At 33.2% G+C, this 19148-nt stretch overlaps 1 long non-coding RNA gene across 1 annotated transcript; it reads right to left on the reverse strand.

The window, feature by feature from the left end:
* Positions 1–7800: 7800 nt before the first annotated feature.
* On the reverse strand, positions 7801–14221 carry LOC127852314 (uncharacterized). Its single transcript, XR_008036192.1, has 2 exons — positions 13322–14221; positions 7801–8146 (listed from the first exon to the last, which is right to left on the reverse strand). It is a non-coding gene; the product is annotated as an uncharacterized LOC127852314 (long non-coding RNA).
* Between the last annotated feature and the right edge of the window lie 4927 nt (positions 14222–19148).

Below are 19148 nucleotides of genomic sequence, written 5' to 3' on the forward strand. Positions count from 1 at the left end.
GTTTTAAGCTCTCTCTCTTAAGTATGTTCTCTCCAGCAAATCGTTATTTGTCAGGCGGTCGCTCCATGAGATTCCTAGTTCGCGGTAATAGTTTTAAGGTACTATCTGTATATGATGTTGCAATTTGAACATCAACATGTACATTTATTTGATAAAACGCAAACATGCAACAAAATAGCGACAACAACTGCATTAAGAATAAATAGATTGAGCGTTAAAAGACACATTAATAAACAAACTAAACGACTTCTTTAATATTAATCAATCTATTCAATCCGAGCAGTCCATTTACAAATGATATATACACATACATGTTTTACTAGAAAGCAGTGTAAAATACATCTCGTTGTAAACCCTCTGAATGCGTAATTTCGCATATACATTAAAACAACAGCGTTCACATTTTCTGATACAATGTTTATACTTGCATTACATTCCTTTACATCAATAATGTGCCCATATTTAATTTGTTTTCGCGTGCTGGTTCAGCTAATGGTTCACCCTGTTAATATATATTAACTCTTAGGATACTTCAAACAATGATACTAAAAGAGAAATCTCTTAATATTATTTGTGTGAAGTCTGAACATTAAGCACTGTACACAGTGTTACATGACGAATAAAGTTTAGTTATTTTATATGTGTTATCGAAACGATATTATAGAGCATTAAATATTACAAATGCTCCTATAAAATATAACAAATACAATTTACACCAACATTATTACAAAATAATTAACAGCTTTTTTTAGCCTTTGTTAAAAGTACACCAGCTTCAATATGATTACTGTTCTAACACCGATTATGCAAACTATCATACAAACAAATAAATTCGACCATAGATTATGCTTCAATGTATACGGGCGGAGCTAGAGCATTCTAAGCACACGTTAACAACAATAAGTCACGAAACATAAACTCTCATTGTGTATTTGATATGTATTTTGCAATGTTTCATTTTCTCAGACCCGATTTATTTAAGAACAATAAATATCAACATCGCATTGCCCCGCGTGATTCAACTTCTATAGATCTTAAGTTCCCGGGAGTGGTTAATTCGACAACATATTTTGACCGGAAAGTGTTATTTCTTAAGTAATACTTCAAAGTTATCTCTTATCAAAATCACGCACGCATACACGAACACATGCACACCAACACACAAACACAAACCTATTAAAAACAAAGCCGCTTACAAAACGATTAAATAAGGGAAAAGCTTAGATTGAGATCCCAGTCTTGTGTTACAAAAAATAATGTGTTGTGATCAACTCAACCAGTTTATCGTGTTCGTATATATCTCAGCCAATGTGCAGTATATATTCAAAACAGAACATTAAAGCAACCTCGCAATTTTTTTTACCTTAATAATAATTTTACGAAATGACAATAATGATGTTTATAAACTTAGCAATGTACATTCTAAAGTTCCTGCATACATTTGACGAGATTAAAGACAGTTTTTCTAAATTAAACACGTTTCCTTAGTTTTCATCAAATTTAAACACGGCCGTTAATCACGCGCGCCACCTCTTTTTGCGATGTATTAATAAATGAGCCAATGCAACTTCCGAGGTGGCGCTCAGGTCCGGCTGTTTTGAAATGTCATGGACAATTTTACAGGGTGATTAGGTTTTATATATTTTTCAACATAATTCGCATTATTTTCAAAATCGGGCAATGTAGTGCGATTCAGCGAAGCTTGATTCGTCCAAAAATGAACAGACACGTACATTCTCAACCCATTTAAAAACGTGAAGACCTTTATAAGTTGTGGCATGGAGGAGTTTTAAAACGCATTTCGATGAGTTTTTCCTGTGTGACAAGAAAATTTCCACCCTATTAAGTCGATAACAGCATCAAACGATTGCGTACAACATACATTAGATGCTGCATGGACAAAAATATTGGCTTCTTGTCGACGTAGTGGATAATTTTGCATTTTCTCAAAAGAGATGGAGCCAATGCTTAGGAGGTGGCGCTAATGATAGGTGGTGGCGCCAATGCAGGATGTACCAATTAACAGTTGTATCACAATGGCATTATCACATGGCGTAGATTTGATAGATAATGTTATTTGTTATATTAAATTTATTTTTCAATGTACATACGAAGGTCCAAATCTTTACAGAACATAAACACAATTTATAATAAATAAGATGTAGTTTTTTTTAAATATATTAAAGATCAACTAGACGTCACCAACATGAATAAAACTTATTGTACGATGTATACTAACAATGTGTAATTTTTCTTTTTCATAACCCAACAATGTGTAATACTCAATCAAGCCATTAACTTATTGTTCAACATTATCAAAATAATTCATCGACATCAATATTTATAAACAGTATGATAATTCACGAAATAAGTACAAGATAACACTTCTTCTTGAAACTATGATTTGTGGCCGTCAATCCAAATGCTTAATTACTAAAAGGCCAAGGTCAACGAATCTTAATTAGGCTTATATATAATGTTTTCCCCATTATCAACTCCATTAAAAATGAAGATAGCTCGGTCTTTTCCGGTTAAATTTGTATAAAACATGTTAAATGGTGCTATCTTACAAAGACGAATGTTTCAATCCATCAAAACATTATTAGTAAACTACTTTTTAAGCAGAAAACTGCTTAAGTAGTCAACTTACAAAGAATAATGTCCTGTAAGCATAATAGAAACCATAACATAAAATATTTCACATTAAAATAGCTATAAATGTGCATTGGCGCCACCTCCTAATCTGAGCGCCACCTCCTTGGCATTGGCTCCATATCTTTTTGAAAAATGAAAATTTATCTATTAGATCGGCTAGGAGCCAATGTTTTTGTGCACGCATTAACTTGTACAGGTTCAAAGCAATTGTTTTATGTAATTAGCGATTTGATTTGCACGTCACACAGGCAAAACACATCGATTTGCTTTTACGCATTCTACCATGCCACAACTTATAAAGGTCCTCATTTTTCCAAATGGGTTGTGATTGTATGTTTCTGTACATTTTTAGATGAATTTATAATCGCTGAATCGCACTTCATTGCCCGATTTTTTACAATATTGCGAAATGTGTTGAAAAACATATTGAACCTAATTACCATGTAAAATTATCCGTTAAATTTCAAAACATCTGGGCCTGAGCGCCACCTCGGAAGTTGCATTGGCTCATTTATTAATGCATCTCAAAAAAGAGGTGGCGCGCGTGATTAACGGCCGTGTTAAAGATGCCATTTGATTTCTCTGATCACTATATCAATTTTACAAATAATTCTTTCTTATTTTGCCATAAAGGGAACATTCATAAATCGCTTATAATTCGTTTTCAATAATTAATATGTCAAAGCTGTTAAACATTATACAAAATACCCTCTCTTATAATTTGCATATAAGTGCCGCCGGATAAATAAATATTAATACATATTAATATACTGCAATAAAAAATGTCGAACTCAACCGCGTAAGAGGTCATCTTAAATAAAAGGACAAGTACGGGGTTTAATGCGCTCATCGGTTCATTCAGTCACACGCTGATGAACCCTTAATTCATGTCATATAGTGTAAATAACTTTTAAACTTATCGAAATATTAACTATATCCTTAGATTAGTCAAGTAATAATAATTAAGTATTTTTATGACTTGCCGTATTATAATTATTGTTATTATCATTATTATAATTATAATAATAATAATAATTATTATTATTATTATCATTACTTTATTATTTATTTATTTTTTTCTGATCTTTAATGGTTTGCAATGATTAATACATTGGTTTTATCAGAAAAAAACTAACCACTAATTTAGGCATTGTTAAAAATAACATAAATGAATTATCAGGCCACAGAAAAGGAATACGGTTAATATTTATAATCCAATGGAAAACCAAGCTACGTGAACAGGCTGTACATTACAATGACAATTTCCTCGTTGAAGAGCGTTAAAACAGTGAAAGTGCATAGCACACGCGGAAGTGAAAGGAATATAAGCATTCACCGCCTCACCACAACACGTGACGTCGCTCTCAGTCCACTGGACATAAGCTTGACCCCTGTCCACACACTTAACATGTCAGCAAATGACCGCACGGTAGGAAGACCACACGCCTCTCCTGCACAGTACAAGCTGTCTCAGTGATGCGTTCTCTCGCTGAATGGTCCGATCTGGCATCTGTTAATCATTATAATATTACGTCACATACCGGTATATGGTATTACTCTGTACGATGACTGTTTTAATTTAAACGCAAATGCTTGCGTTCTTCGAGCATCAACAAATAAAACGCGTTAATTATGTTGAAGCAGCGAAAAATAGCTTTATTGTTAAACATGTGAAAACACATTTGTTCATGTACGCATCTCAACGATTGACAATCGTCCCCATATGAATAACTTTCAAATATTTAAATATATGTTTATTACCAAGAAGTGTACACAAAGTAATAAAGTATGACATCAAACATCGTACCGTTTCCGTAACAGTTTCTTTCATTACGAATCCGAAAATATAATCGCATTTCATCACTAATTTTTTCTGTTACATCTTACGTAGCCATGACATTGGAATGGTATTTTTTAGATGTGATTGTGAAGCATGAGCGGTTGTTCCAGACTGTGCATAGAGAAATTTTAACGAGCAAGTTAATGCGGACACCGACACATTTACTCGTATTTGTTGTAAAACCAAAATTGTGTCAATGTGTCATGCGTATGAATGAATCTGCGTAAACTAATCGGGATTTCAAGACAGAGTTCATGGATTGATTAAATGAAAGAAGTTTTCTTCTGTTTTGAAACAAAAGGAATACGATTTTATGAACTCTGTACGCTGTATTTTGTTTTCGGTTTTAAGCATCCCCCTTTTGTTACATTGTATGCGATTATTGTGCGTTGCTATGGTATTTTTTTGTTGGCATATGAAGCAACATGATGATAATGTAAAATCATTATGAATAATCTCAACTTAATAAACCAACAGTCTCTTGCACCCGTAGATATCGTTTGAAAGTCGCTCGGAGTTCTAACGTTAAAACGCCTCGGTTTAAATGACTGATGTTAACTAAAGACTTGTCACTAAACACGAGGGTACCGGTTTTGCCATCGTTTAGTTCGTTTTACTCTAGTCTATATCAACCAAACTCAACCGAATGCTTACCGTGTAACGATATCCGTTAATAAACGTGTGGGCGCAAATAACGCACGAAAACTGCAGCAGTACGTCCACTTTACAAGCGCCGCAAATGCGCTGTTTTCTAATGCGCCGTAGGTCATCATTGAATTACTTAATCTCGTCACACACTCATTTATTCCGCCCACGGTCTTCTGTATGCACTACATGGTTCAACCACCGGAAAATATGAATGGTCCGCTTATTGTCAATTTTAAGTTTAATCCCGCTTCGAAAAAGCGGTAGAGAAGTGTGTTGCAATTGTATCAGGGCATTATCTGAACCAATTATCTGTTAAAATTGTATCAGGGCTTTATCTGAACCAACTATCTTAAGAAATGGTGTAAAATACGATATTGTTAAGGTAACCTTTGTCATGATTAGTAAGAAGATATTTACGCCGGACATCCGGATACATTCGATAACAGAAAAAGTCACGCGCGAGAGGTGAGTTATTAAGTTGCTTTTGCATTTGTTTTCTGTTAAATGGGTGTTCTGACACGGAACATTCTTGTGCCGATAAATGGTATAGCAGTTCGTATTGCGAGAAAAAAAATCCATCGAAAATCAGCACGATCTAGATTATCAGTAGATGTTTAAAAAAAATATGTATACTAATTAATCAATCAAGAACGTGCTAATTATTATCTTTAAAGCTCAATATGCCTTTTAATGTTATAAAACGTTAATTTGTTGTTTACTAACATATTTGAGGACATTCTAATGTTAAAAAAAAATCGGATGCCGTATATTCATGGACATTTCTTTAACCGATTATCGTAGTCTCCGTTACCTAGCCTGTTTTTGATAAGGAATCAAAGTGCTTCCAATATCAGGAATACAATCTATTATAACATGCACTAAGCACTTTGTTCAATTGAATTCAATACTGTTTTTTATTATTTAAAGAACAGTTAGAACTCCTTATGCCAGAAAAGCAAACACTTAATTGTAATATTTCTGGATATATTTGTTCAATTAAAATGTGTACTGATCATACAGTTCATGTTGTTTTCCGATCTAATATTCTCTTTCTGTGCAAACTTCTACCATTCTTCTAATAAATGTTTATTTCGCAGTACAAAAGGATGTACCATTTATCGACCCCACCATGTCCCTTGTCACAAAAACAGTTAAATAAACACTGAGAAAATTATCTTTCGCAAGTGGCTTTTTTCCTCTGTTATCAAAGTGTCATCCCCATATCGAATTATTCGGATGACAAGCGTGTCTTTGAACACTTGAGAAGCACATTTGATTGCGTTCTCGTTAAGGTTTAAACACAGGCATAGTAACGTAATTTGCGGTTGAGTCTGTGTCTTGAAACATTTTCATTTGAATATCATTGAATGTTGATAGCTAAAACACTCAGAAAATACTTTTTTTTTCTATGATTTACATCTGAAATAGAAGATATGCCAAATTGTTTAAATGGTTTGACTACTAATATGCCTATGCTATAAGGCACTGGTTCACAACGACAATCTAACACCTCAAGTTAGCAAATATCCGCTTGCAAGAACACCATAAGTCTTTTGCTTGTGTTAGATATCGTTCAAACATTGTGCCTCATGATTGCGTTCTTTTGCAGGACATTCGCAATTGACAATCATACAACAATGATTAATGTACCGGTATGTTTGGTTCGCTGCGGAAACTCATTCGAATGCTGTCTTTGAAATATAAAGCGTTTCGAGTTAACAAGCAGAGCATAATAAAACAAAATAGTTTATTTTAAATAAAGTATGAACAAATCATCCCAATTTACATATACATACAATATCAATATGCGTTTGACGTAAATTCAATACAGAAAACGATGAAACTACGAAAGTTCTATTATCATTGTTTTTTCACGTATTTACTGTTTACACGTTTTTGCACGTTTTTGCAATTAACTTATCTTTTCCAATTAAACCCATGCGTTAACATATCACGTCTCACGCTCCTTGCTTTATCGTGGAGTCTCCTTGGTCATGTAGCAAAAGGAAACCATTATATATATATATATATATATATATATATATATATATATATATATATATATATATATATATATATATATATATATATATATATATATATATATATATATATATATATATATATATATATATATATATATATATATATATTATATATATATTGTGTAAATAAAGAAACATAGACAATACAGGGTATGTACATACTTTGGTCTCAATCATAAATTCGAAATTATTTATTTTCTTTCGAAATAAACGACAAAAGCGTTATTAATATGACATAATCATTGTTTGGATGGGATGAAACATTTCAGAAAACATATTGAGTTGTCGTCTGTTTCAACAAACTTAGATAGCAACAGTACTGACAACTACATTTGTATTTGTAAAATGTTTGGCGTTGTCGTACTGAAATGTACTCCGAGTAGCACTTGGCCAAGGGCCTTAAGTTGGCGTATTGAGTGAATAAATATTCCGCATGTGTATCGGTTAGTAAGTTAAGTGTTAAGAACGTATCTTGCATCATTATGTACATTATGTCACCGATAACATGTCTTTAAAATTAATTTCCGCCTTTCTACGCTTTAAGCTTAACTTCTTTTCTTAAAACATATCATTTACACCAGTTTGTTCATTTCGCAATTGTAATGGCAAATGCAGTATGGCTATATTTTATTGTAATAGTATCTCTAGCATGATTTAACAAATTGTACAGTCATTAATACCGCTTTTGATTTTTATGTTAATCTTGAACTATTTTATAAATTGTACAGCACTTAGTCGTTAAACAACTAAAATGATTTTTCTATTTGTCACTGGTTCACAATGAGATGCGAGATAACTTCCAGTCCACATGCTGGACAGGTGTCTGTCTCTTGCCCGCACACTTCACAGGTAAGCAAATGTCCGCATGGAATGAACACCACACGCCTGTCTCTTGTATTACATATCGTGCACACGATCCGATGTCTCATTACTTCGTTTTCCTGCAGGACAGTCTCAACTACAAATATATATCAATCCGGTATGTTTAAACGATACGCAAATGATATGAAATACTTTTTTCTATAAGTGCAACAACTTTTCCGATGGCTGTTCTGAATAATTGAGTAGTATGTAGCCGTTTAAAGCAACACACCTTGAAATAAAATGCATGGCATAGTAAATTTAAGTATGAATAAGAAACATATTTTATATATGCAAATTAGAATATAAATCTGGTGGTTACAAGGTAGAAATCGGTCTCTTTTGCGCTTTAAAACTTAAAAATAATCGCGTTTGTCGAAATGGACGTATAAGTATAGAAATCCTACTTTCGGTTTTAAAATTAAAAAAAAAATTACTTGCTTACTAGGCTATAGATTTAATGACAATTGTGCACACTTTCAAATTGCATCTATATGTATTGATTAACATGTTCTTCATTTCAAGGTGTGTGGCTTTAAGCATTAACCAACCAAGTATAGTTGGTAATTTATTTTGTACCATTAGTATAATTTTGTAATGTCTCCGTTCTTAACCAAAGACCGTGATTTTTGACATGTTTTCCGAATAAATGCGAACACATAGGTAAAAGTCGTTTTAATTTCAAAGTTGGGCCAATACATGGAAAGTTCAAGCATATTTGATTTAAGAGAGAGATATCAATATTACTTTTGTGACGAATGATAAGCTATATTTTCCGCTTTAACGCACATTTAACAGTGATTCATCGATTAGCGAGACGTCGGGTACCACACTTGTCAATACTAGACATAGTTGACGAGCAGTTTAACAACTTTTGAACCATGAAAAAATGAAGAAGAGCTTTAGACATTTTCATATTTGTCATTAATAGATGTTAAACCTTTTGAAGATTTAAAAGATCACTCCATGTACTATAGATTATTGAAAACAACAACATTCCATGCTAACCAGGTTCAATTGACTTGTTTATAAAACAAGTCTTACATATTCATTGGATATTGAGAAATTGTGTCAAAAAGGAAACAAAATATGACATTCGTGCAAACAAAACTAGCCATGGTATGTCAAAGGTCGAGAACTGCAGAAACATATCACGTAATTCGTGTCATATAAACAGTGACCATGTTCCAACTTCTGCATTAAGTAAAGATTCTCACAAAATATAGAACTGCCAAAGCTTCAAAACGTATAGTGTTAATTTAAGGTGGAAAAAAACAAAAATATCTTAAATAATGCTAAGGGTGTCCTAAGTCAAATAATATTCAAACCTAATGCCATTTTCGGGGGAAAATAAGAATAGATAATTGTGAAAAGACACATAATCGTTTATTGCCTCAACAACGACAAATCGCTTCACAAAAGAGTTTCAGCCAGCAAATGAAAAGGTATTAAGTGCAAATAACACTGGTAATTGTGAAACATTTAGAGCAATTCCAGTCAGAATAAGGGCAAGGCACAGGGGAATTAGGATAAACTCCCTACTTGAAGACGGAAGTACGAAATCCTATTTTGATAAAGATATCGCATGGATATTGGAAATTGCAGGGGAAACATTATGTTGAAGTCAATGTTGTGAATGGAAAATCAGAAAATTTGAAAAATCGTTAGTAAAATTTACACAAAGTGTTATCGGAAACCTAAAACCGATTTACTGAAGAGAAACTAGAAAATATGGTCTCATCTGTGCGACATACAGATCCAAAACAATCAGAAGAAAGAGTAAAGTCGACCGTCTGATCAGCTTTAATTATTCAGATCCGCATCGGTCTCTGGAGGAGATCACGGGGAAAAGGGACTAACAGTTGCAAAATGGACACCACTTGGATGGACTTACCTAGGTTTAATTATTATTGTTGAAACAAGCCTATGCACATTTCATTCAAATATTTTAAGCCAACATAGTGTTGGTACTACTGTTGTCAACTTTGGGAATTTTAGAATGAAGGGATATATAAGGGAGATAACTTGTCAATGACAGAAATTCATAGTCAAAAGCAATTTTTTTGATAACGGACATTTCAATAAAGCGCATTGAAAGCAGAGACAGAAAATGTAGAGACTATGTACAGAAATTAGATTTATATAAGTGTGAAGAAAAGCATGTGGTTTTTATCACATTTCCCTAATATCAGAATAGATATGGAAACAACCAAACTCAAAATAGCGTTTGACGCGTAAATCATTATTACAAAGTGTGCTTCCATGAAATTTGAGAAAAAGGTCCAAAACTACAGAACAACCTATTTGATGCACTAATGAGATTCCAAAAGAATCCGATCGAATTAGCAAGTGACTTAAAATAAATGTATTTTTATTTCATATTAACAAAGACAGCGATAAAAGCGTTGAAAATTGTCAGTCAGTGTATGTTTTGGACAGACAGCATGGATGTGGTGTGTTGGTTTAGAAACCAGAGTCGTGTCTCTACACCATTTGTTGCTGACTGAATCGCCGAAATGCACATTGAAACTAATAAAATTAAGAGGCGACTAGTCCCAGGGAAGAGCAATCGGAGAGATCTAGTTTTAAGAGGCGTTTATAATAGTCTTTGTTAAGATGAACTTTTATTGTTGGAAAGTCCAGAGTTTCAGAAGATTGAAAGAATACTTGGCTGAAAAATACTCGTTCAAGGGAAGAAAATTAAAAAAAGGATATCAAGAAAAACGAGTTGGAGAATTGTTAAATGACCACTTTCAATTACAATATTTAAAGAAAAAAAACTTTAGAACTATTGGCACTGCTGAAAGAGAAACTTCGTGGAGACTGGATCCATTAAGATATTTCAGTTGATATAAATTAGGAAGAATAATGGCATGGCTTCGTTATCAGATTCGTGGAAAATGCGGTAATAGAAGAATTGAAAGAAAGTGAGGATATGCTAATTAGAGATAGACAAAGAAATTCATTTATGGAATACCAGGGCATTCTGATAAATAGATTTGCAGAAAAATAGTTAACTTCTCGTATAAAATAAAGTTATAGATAGTAATGGAATACTAAGAATGCATTCGAAATTAAATAATGCCGAGTTTTGTAGTTTGAAAGTCGGTATCTGATAATTCTACCAAGACATTCAAAGATCACAGAGCTGATAAAACGTCATTTTCTGAACAGTGTAACCATGTAGGTACAAATTATGTGTTGTCCAATTTTTCGTCAAGGGTTGGATCATACATTGTCCATAAACGATACAAGTGCTTGAACATGACTGTTAAGCATGTAAAGGACAAAGACCTAGACCGAAAATCCGCTAATGGTCCCATCGCCAACGTGAAGATTGGGGGTTGCAATAGCGAACATATACGTTGATTTATGGTGGACCGTTTCTCACAGTAAAATGCAGACTAAAGAATTGTTTAAACAGATACTTTTGTCTTTTTATTTGTCTAGAAAACGGGGCAATTCATCGGGGGAAAGCTTAAAGTCTTAAGAGTTCATTTCTAAATGACTTTTCCCGATTTTTTCATAGACAAGGACTAATGCTAAACGTCATAAAGGGACAAACTTCAAAGGAGCTGTTATAAAACTTAAATTGCTAGATCAATAATACAATATGATGAAAACAGCAGATAAAGGTATTGACTTGCAATATAATCCTCCTCTTGCTCCCTACTTGGGTGGAGTGCATGAGATAAGCTGCAAAGCGAGCATTCTACGAAATCCTACACACATCAGATGTAATCTATAGTGTTTGTGGATGATACAGTTCAAAGTCTTTACATTACCAGTAACCATTTCAATAGACTCTACTCATTTTACTCCAAACAATGTTCTTTTCCAACAGATAGGTTGTGAATTTGCAGGACATTAACTTGATGGAAATGAATTTATGTGATATATCTCACAGAGGTAAATTTATGTATGGCTGCCTAGTTTAACTTGGCGTTAACAATTGTTTAACAAAGAACAAGACATATGTGAAGGCAGTATTGTACTGGTGGTATCAACATATAGTCGAAGAGGAGAGTGGTCTTTTGGGTGTATTGTTAAAGATATTCGCGGAATAGATGGTCCTATTTGATCGACAATCGTGCAAGTAGGAGGAAAGATATGACCAGAGCAATAACCAAACTCTGCCTATAAGAGTGTAAAATACGAAATGAAATAGCTCTAGTGTTTAAAAGGCAACATAGCCCCAGGGATAAACATTCAACATAACTACTTGCATTTTTCTATTTGATTAAATTGATATTCAATATGGTGATTTTACATTTAAATTATATGACAACAATATTGTTTTTCTTCCAAATGTGTTGTTTGTGCATCAGGTTAATCTGTGTAAAACGGTATGAATTTAAAACGTGTTATCTATCGTTTCTTTTTTGTTTCTTTTTTGCCTTCTTTTTCATTAGTTAAGCTTATGTAACATGGGAGACAACTCGTACGAATAGTGAATTTTAGATTTGACAAAGTTTATCTCCCTTGACTGCAATGTACTATTAGAGTTTCTTTGTCTATATCATTAATATGTCGATTGTTATTCGCGATTCGATTATTTTTCATTTAGGTCTATCCTATTTAATTTCTACCATGGCTTCTGTTATAATGGAAATTGATTTAGTTTTGAAGTATTTCCTCTCTTGAAAATGAGTTAATACAAGTTAAATATCAGGTAGAAAATATTGTGGAATTCGGTACACAGTAACTTATAGTTAATTGTTGAATGCATATTTAGTACATGTTTTTCATAGAAAATTAAAATGTGTAATTAGTGTTACTGTTTGATAAACTAATGGTTGTTGTTGTTTAAAGCACTTGGGTGTATTCTTTAAAACCGCTTTATCCTTAAAGGGACAAGGTTTTATTATGAATTGTATAAGAGTGTGTCGTATTCAGGAGGGGGTATTTTCTGAAGAAGATTAAATGTTTGTAATGTATCCGTTAATGACCAAGTGTCACATTTTTTAAACAAAATTTAAACAAAGTTATTTAAATATTGTTTGTATTTCGACGTTAAGCGCTATTGAACGCTTTAAAACACAATTGCTTCAATCGATTCGAATACTGGAAGCAATATATTATTTGTTACTGTAGTTTAATATATTAATTCATACACATTATTGTCGGGTGAATATTGGCAAGCTAAATAACATCGTGTTGCAAAGCAATGGAAAGAAACACATTTTGCGCTATGTAACCACTGTACAATGTTATTTGTCAGCAAAACTCACTTTAAGATGCATCTTAATAAATTATGGAATAATGAGTTTACTTGTCTGGTGATATCTTCTTCCATCCGTTCGATGTAATCCTCCCCAGTCATCGTTTCTACCTGTACAAGTAGAAGCTCTTTTTGTGTGCAGTAGTATATGCGATATGGAAGCGCGGAGTTTAAATTGTCCATTCCCAAATCCAACGTATGCATGACCAAAGTGGTTTCCATAGTAACACCACTTAAATGTCCCTTCGACACCGGTACGCATGAATCCAACTTGCGCTTGACTTAAACAGTTCATCACCAAACTACGTAGATATGTCAAAATCAAAGCACAGTACATTACAAAGCACACATACAGCATCCACAGTATGTTCCTCGGAGGTACAGGTCGTGCCATGGATGCTTCCAAAATATATGTAACTGGCAATAGCAGGATCATCAGATGTCCGAATATGCTTTGTGTTTTTTAAACGTATCAACAAGTGTATAAATGTTTTAAAACCACACTATTTATCTTCCATAAATACACTTGCTATTAAATATATAACAGAGCGCCGAGATTCTGGCGACACAATTTGAATCCGTATATCGTCCGTACCTTAAGCCAGTTAGTTATTAGATATCCACCGTCGAGTTCCGAATTATTACAATAAATGTTTCCAAAATCAGCAGTATAAAAATAGCTAGTAGACCTTGACATATATCAAATTATTTATAGCGTTTACGAAGTGCTCCCGATAAATATTAACCTACTCCAAGTCTTATTGAACACATTAAGTTTAACGTCCAAAACACAGTAATGTCTACAGCGTTCGCAACGTTTATGGCACTTATATCCATGATTATGTATGTTGAAAAGTTAACGAAAAATAAACATTTACAACTGAGTTTCTTTTTTCGTTGCAAAATGGTCGCCTCATATGCCTGGCTGAATTCGGTTCAACTAAAATCCGACGCATGCGCAGTTAAGTAACATGTAATTATAGAACATTGTAAGAACGTGTGACGAGAATGCATGGTAAACGTGGTGCGGTTGCGGTTTAACTTTTCAGTAACCTAATAGTAAACGCGGTTGTAATAAAGATAAAGCTACAATTTTTGATAGTGTCATTTGTAAACCCGGCAGACGAATTCTTAAGACCATTACATTTGCGTTATTGGTTAAATAACTATAAACAGCAGAAAAGACAATGGTTTTAATCAAAAGCTGGCATTGAAACGTAATCAGAAGTAATTTATTTTCTACAAGTGCACATACATGTGTGACTGGTCTTTTTGTAATCAAATTATTTCTATTGCGAAAACATTTGAGGTAAATTTGACCCACTAAGACTTAAAATTAATTTGTCCTATGAAATGTTAATACACATATAAAACACAAACAAAGAAATGTAAACTATACGGCCTGTCAACTGGCTGCGGTATTTGAAAATTGTGTGATACATACATTTAAAATGTGATTGTACGGCTGTGAAACAGGACGCTTCACGCGGACAAATAACGCAGGATACAGGGGTTTGAATATAGGTTCTCCGCAAAATTCTCCGCATCTACTACATTGAGGCCAAGACCACGAGTACGTCCGAAACGTGTCAGCAGCACTTGTTCGCCGACAAGAGACCCTCTTGGCGACCCTTAAACGACGAAAGCTAGATTGGTTGGAAACATCACCAGGCACGACTCTCTGAGCGAGACTGTGACCCCATGGCACATTATATATGCAATAATTTATAGAATTAATGTCTTCCGAAAGTGAATATTTGTTTAGTAACCTAAGTGCTTTTGTCCATGCCGCTTTGTTAGTAAGATCAATGAACATGTATGTGCCCATTTGATGTATTTTTACCATATTAACTAGCTGAACAATGTAAACTGATGCAGTTTGTTGATTTTGGATGTAATTGAATGCCTGTATAATGCGCATTTTTGTGTGAATTCTTTTTTACGCCTTCTTAGTTTGTTTTGTTGAGTAAATGTATGTTAGAATTAATGCATTATGTAATAATAAGTAGGATTACTCCTCTTAAATGAAACGTTCTTTTATCTATGTATGCTACCGACTATTTGCTTTAGATGTATAATCAGTATTTTGTGTGAGTTTCTTTTCTTTTTACTCTCTTTAGGTTTTGTTTGTAGTGTAAATGTACGTTAAAATTTATACAATATGTATCGATAAGTATGAGTAATCCTCTTAAACATTATTATTACGGTTAAGATGTATTTCCTGCTTTAAATTATTTATTAACACTACTTGTGTAATTACGATTTAAAAAGTTGTGTAACATCGCTAACTCATAATTTCATGTGCTTGTTATTATCATTTTGATTTGTCTATTACTGTAGTTATTATATTGTTTGTACTAAAATGTGTCCACATGGGTTATTGGGGTTCTGGAAATGCTATAAATAAAATCTTTGAATCATTAGAGTGAGGTCGCCGTCGAGACCGTCAGAGGAAAAGCTGAATGGACAGTTTGAAAGAATCGACGAACCCCCTATGGATAAGCTACTATAAGCGGCCCACATCAGACCTGACTGGCGGAGGATCTCTTTGTTGTCGTCTCTCATGTCCCTCCAACGCCCAGAACAGTCCTGATGATGACGATGATGTAATCAAGCTTATATAAATATCCCAAAAGCTTCACAATTTTATACTGCCAAGTGCAAGGCAAGAACTGGTCAATCTTGTTCATAATTTTCCAGAAGCTATAAATATATATATAACACATGTTTATGTATACCGTTCGATGAATTAAAAGTTTGCACTCTACACATTCAAAACCAGGATTTCGAAATGTAGAGTATTATAAAATGCGTTGTTGGCAATACGCCTTTTTGCTGCATTATCGCTATAAAGCTTACAAACGCTTGTACTTTTTTTATTTTTTTATTTCCATTAATCATAACGCATAAAATAACAAACAATTTTCTTAGGCAGAAATGAATGTTATTTTGCTTGTTTTAATATAATACTTACATGGATTTTATAATATATTAATTTGTGTATAATTTTCATTTGTCGAACCGTGAACAAGTCTCTTTAAAAGATTCATTTTCATGACTCGAGGAATTTTGATTACAGAAGTTTTTTAAAAGTCTGTTTCGAAATTAAACTACGTTGCTAACCTTGAAAGTTTAAAAGATTTCCATAATATTGTTGAACGCATAGATATTATTCGCGTTGCTATTCCAATAATCAGCTAAAACATCATTGAAAAACTGATAAAGAACATGACTATGAATACTAACAATGCAATAATAATTATAATAATGCGACAATTAAATGCTTTAAAATCTAACTTCGATTTTTATTGTTCTATTGTTGTTGTTGTTGTCGTCTGTTTTTGTTTGTTTGCTGTTGTATGTTTTTAACAATTTTATTATGTAACATGACTTTGTGCTATATTTTTCAATTACGTACATTAATTAGTGTAACATATTTAAAATTTGGAAACTTCAGCAAAGAATCACGTTTTAAAGCAGCAAGCGTACTCATAGTTAATATCCAATTTAAGTTCTCTAAAATTAAGTTACCATATACACTTAGGACGAAAATTCTTATATAAATGTATGTTTTATATTTGATAGGCATAGTAAAGAAGGAAAATCAACTAAATTGAAAATTTGCAGCGTGTTATCTGTTATAAAAATACACGACCAGTTTTACCAAGCGTCTGTAACATGTAAGACGTTTAAAAGTGTGACAATTTTTATCCGGATGGTTAATCATGAAATGTAAAAAAATGACCGTAATGCGTTTAATAATAACAGCGTGTCGAACCTTTTTGTGTCCCGGTTTATTCGGAAAATCAAGCATGAATTCGACTATATGCTGAATTCACTCTTGTTTTGTGCAATTTATCTAAAAGTAAAGATATCGATTATTGTATAGAAGACAACATGTCACAGCCTTTTAAAAGATCATACATTATGATATTAACCAAAATATAACACACAACATTTTACACATTGCAATAAAAAGCTTAAAATCAAATGGATTGTACGTAGATATGCTTCTACAGATATACATAATTTCCCGAAGATATCAGTCACTTAAAATAGAAGACAACATGTCACAGCCTTTTAAAACATCATACATCATGATATTAACCAAAATATAACACACAACATTTTACATATTGCAATAAAAAGCTTAAAATCAAATGGATTGCACGTAAATATGCTTCTACAGATATACATAATTTCCCGAAGATATCAGTCACTTTAAATGTAAACTGAGTGATAACACTGTTGAAATCGAATGCGTGGGTTCTCTTCGTATTCTTTGGTTCTCAAAGTTCATTGAGAGATAACCGCCCGGTATGAACAAAAGGTCATCCATCTCAAGATTATGTTTCAAAACTAGGTTCACCCGAATTATATACACACCTAGGAAACGATAATTTATAAGTAGTCTTAAACAAAAATGTTCTGTAAGATTAACATCATACCATGCATGTTGTTATGTTTGTCAAAACGTTTTCCTTTTCGATTCCTCATTAGTTAATCAGGTGGGTATTAACTCTAAATTATATTAATTACAACGCTCCAACGCTACAGACCTCGCATCTAGTACTTTGTAATGTCTCTACGTCTTAAATGCAATATTTAAAAGTGATTTCAATCTTTGTAAAGTGTAGAAATGCTGGCATGTAGGCAACAGTAACTTGCAATTAGCATTTTTAATTGCTTTGAACAGTTAGCCAGTTAATGTTTTTTTGTAAACATTATGGCAAAACAAGACACACTCGTGAAGTCCACGTGTTTCAAAATCAATGTCTGAGTTTATTAAAAATGGGTAAGAAACCGTTTTGTTAAAATAAACCTTTTAAAAGAACAAAGCGGACATACATTGACAAGTGCACAAAACTGCGAAAAAAGATCGGATATTTATGTTAAAAAATCGAACATTAAAAATGTGAGGTTTCCCGTTGTTAATATGTGAACGTTCCTGTTCATTTAGTCCGGTCTTGTGAACATATTGGGGTAAATACGGAAGTAGTCGAACGCGCTTAGGCAGAAAATGGCTAAGTGAATACATGTTAGAGATAAACACAAATAATTTATGGGCACATATCAATCAACTCCTTTATTTACGCATTGTGTTAATAATAAGACCGCCGTAAACAAATCCTAGTATCACATACATTTTGACAGACGTTATTTGGATATGGCATATTATCGATGGACGCAAATTTAACACACCTCTTGTCACTATTATCGTCGTGAGGTGTATTAATACGGTACATGTGCGATAACCACTTAAGTTATGTGAATAAACGTACATTGCGGATAATACAGTAAACACATCGCGGGAAGTGAAAAGGTTCCAAGAAAAGATGTATTTGAAAGGAAAATTTCCAGCTCCATAACTGTGTGGCATTGATTTTGTGATCAGTAACTTGTTATATGTTATATTTTCGTGTTAATTTCAGCAGTGACCTGAACCTTAGTCAGAATGGTTGTATACAGTATTGATTGTTACAGCACCTAGTAAAAAAAAACTATGAAAAGCGTCTGGTTGCTACATTTTCCAATCTACCATTCAACGGCAATCCCTATAACCTATTGACACATTTTCAAATAAAACGCCGAAAATCTATGTTTTGTTCATTGTTCGAGTGCAGAAAAGGTATCAAACAAATAAAATACTAATATCCAAATGTAAATAGGTGAAATAAACACGTGCATGTGATTGTTTCGAGACACACGTTGGCCTCCGCACAGTTCGTAAACTATCCATACATTACGCGCGGTAGATTGTTGGTATTGAATCTATTAAAAAGCCCACATTGTTTGACAGAAAGTCTGTAAAATATTCTTTTTATCGTGCGTGTTATTATTTGCCTTACAAGACTTGTACATTTTTTATTAAGATTGC

This window comes from Dreissena polymorpha, chromosome 12, assembly GCF_020536995.1.
Source record: "Dreissena polymorpha isolate Duluth1 chromosome 12, UMN_Dpol_1.0, whole genome shotgun sequence".
Taxonomy (NCBI): Eukaryota; Metazoa; Mollusca; class Bivalvia; order Myida; family Dreissenidae; genus Dreissena; species Dreissena polymorpha.